Genomic DNA, 3,115 nt, shown 5'->3' on the forward strand with positions numbered 1-3,115 from the left:
ATATATATATATATATATATATACATACATACACTATTGTAAGAAATTGTGGTTTATTGCTTTATTTTTTTTTTTCTTTTGTAGTCGTTATGTATAATGACATCTGTCTATGCAATATAACTTTGAAATTTTTATGTTCATAAAGCATAGAAACTGACGGCCAGTCTGTTGCAGTTCTGCTTCTTTCTTAAGTGACTCATTTCTTGAATGACCTAAGGTAAGACAATAAAATAACAAAATAAATCAAACTTTGGTATTGTGGTATCTGTTAATGCCACCACATCTCTTAATCAGCTATGCTTTATTTTCACTTGTTTTTTTCCTTTTTATGCTAATGTGATGTTTGAAATTTGAAATGCTTAGACAAGAGTTCACTTTAGTAAAGGCTGCTAAGGTGTATTCTACAAATATTTTCTCAAAGTATTTTTACGAAATTTAATGATTTTGTGGACGATTGAGCACTTGACATTCAGATTTGTTTAATTTTTGCTTACACAAATATTCCCAGTGATGGAAATGATGGAATACATGGGGATATATTTTCATATGCAAGATATTAAAAAAACTAAGTTAAACTGGCCTTCTGTTGATTATGATGAGATAGGTTCCAGTTGATCCAATCAATGGAACAGCCTGCTTGTGAGGTTAACATACCAGTGGCTGTGCACTCCACAGACATGTGTACCCTTAACCATTTTGTTGTCATATTTCTGTTGAGATGCTCTGTGTTTCTTTCAATTAATTTTATATATAACAAAGAATTTATTAAAATAACTTAGTTATCATTAAGCTCGTATTAGGAACATAAATTGTGACTAAGGTTTGGTGGAAGATTTTAATTCAGAACTTTTGCAAACAAGACATTTTTACTACAGAGCCAGAGGTAGTTTCAGCTGGGTTGGTATCGAAAGGGTTAATGTAGTTCTCAGGGAGATTCAGTGTAGCACAGAATGTGACACGGCTGGCCCTTTGAAATATAGGTACAATTCATTTTTGCTGGATGTGTGAACTGGAGCAATATGAAATGTATGAGGAATCCCCTAATTTTGGGAGGCTTAAAATTTGGAAAAAACTAATTTTTGACAAAAAAGGGTTCCTTATACATGTTAAAATATGGTATATGTATATATTTGTGTGTCTGTGTTTGTCTCCCCACCATTGCTTCACAACCAATGTTGGTGCATCTATGTCCCCGTAACTTAGCGGTTTGGTAAAAGACACCGAAAAATAAACACTAGGCTTACAAAGAATAAGTCCTAGGGTTGATTTCTTTGACTAAAGGCATTGCTCTAGCATGGCCACAGTCAAATGACTGAAACAAGTAAAAGAATAAAAGAATATGTATATATATGTGTATATATGTGTGTGTGTGTGTGTATGATGATAGTCCAAGAAAGATGGTTCTGCAATTTATTGCCAAATATTCTGCACAAACGATTAGTTTTTATAGTGATCAAATGTTTGTGCTTCACATTGGCTCACCCCCTCCATCAAATCAACATTGTCTGAACAGGTGCACGGTGTACCACATGTCAGGTGTCCAAATGGTTGCTGGGCAATGTGAAATGGAGTGTTTTGCTTGAGAACACAATACACCACCTGGTCCAGGAACTGAAACCATAATCTCATGATCATGAGCACAACATCCTAACGACTAGGCCATGTGCCCTTCGACATGGCTTACTGGTTAGGGTATTTGGCATGTGTGGTTAATGAATGCCTCTCATCATGAACAAACTTGTTTACAAACCAATTTTTTTTAACATAAAACGTCTCAGGTAATGAACATGCAGGCCATCAACAATGGCTGGCGATAAGCTAGGAGTATCAGTAGGAGAACATCAGTTGCTCTCTTGGCTCCAACTAATTAACTTTTAGTGGAATAACACAGTTTTATCCAACATTTATCAAATATCATTATGTTCATCATCATTGAATGTCCACTGTCCATGCTGGCGTGAGTTGGATAGTGTGACCAGAGGCGGCAAGCTGGGGAGCTGCACCAGACTCCAATCTAATTTGTCCTGGTCTCTATGGCTGGATGCCCTTCCTAATGCCAACTACTTTACAAAGTGTGCTGGATGCTTTCATGTGGCACTATGTGGGCGCTTTTGTATGGCACTGCCATGAGTGCTTTACACAACCAAAGGGATCAGTCTTAACACCTCTGCTGCAGAGGACAGATCTTCTATGTTATCTTGTATTAAGTGGCCTTTTCCAAATATTTTAACTTTCTTGTTTTAATGTTTTATCGTCATACTTATATTTATTGTCTTAAGCTGTTCTCACTTGACTGTAAACACGAGCATGTTTGTGTGAGGGCTTTTGCCTTGTTCATTCTTATTAAAGCTTACATATGTTTGATTTCATTATTGTGTATTCTCATCCAAGTATGTCAGCATGGGAAAACGTGGCTGTAAAACAATGATGATATGAAGTGATGTACTTAATAAACAATATAACTAATGACTGATATAATATGATAATAGTTATTAATTAGTTCAATAATAGCTATTTATTGTGAAGGTGCATGGCTTAGTGGGTAGGACATTCGGCTCATGATTGTAAGGTTATAAGTTTGATTCCCAGCAGCATGTTGTATCCCTGAGCAAGACACTTTATCTCACTTTGCTCCAGTTCACTCAGCTGGCAAAAATAAATCGTACCTGTATTTCAAAGGTCAGCCATGTCACAGAATATGATCCTCATCCCTCCTCAACACATGTCCATACCACTACACTCAATTCACCCTTGCCAGCTGTTCCACCAATTTCTCCAACCCCAGCATCCCCATCAAGTCCTCAGTCCTCTTCTTATCCAATAGTTTCACACCACACATTGCTTTCATCATTGCTCTCTCTCAGTCCTTCTCAAAATTGCCATTTCACTTTCCCTCAGAAAGGAAAATGAGAAAGCTCCCACTACTAAGCGGAAGTTTTTGGGAAGGAGAAGGTAGAGGTGGGCGACTGTATGCCAGGTGTTGAAAGGCTAAAGTATGATAAAGGGATAAGCACAAGCGTTTTGCTATAGAAGAAATACATGGCTGAAGATATACAGAAACTTGCACACACACATATGCATGTATATATATACTTACATATATATATGCATATAT

At 36.7% G+C, this 3,115-nt stretch overlaps 1 protein-coding gene across 2 annotated transcripts in view; it reads left to right on the forward strand.

Moving 5' to 3' along the window:
* LOC106879708 (dnaJ homolog subfamily C member 11) overlaps positions 1–3,115 on the forward strand; it is a 66,856-nt gene that overhangs the window by 17,960 nt on the left and 45,781 nt on the right. The window lies entirely within an intron of this gene.

Source organism: Octopus bimaculoides, chromosome 26 (assembly GCF_001194135.2).
Source record: "Octopus bimaculoides isolate UCB-OBI-ISO-001 chromosome 26, ASM119413v2, whole genome shotgun sequence".
In the NCBI taxonomy this organism is placed as follows: domain Eukaryota; kingdom Metazoa; phylum Mollusca; class Cephalopoda; order Octopoda; family Octopodidae; genus Octopus; species Octopus bimaculoides.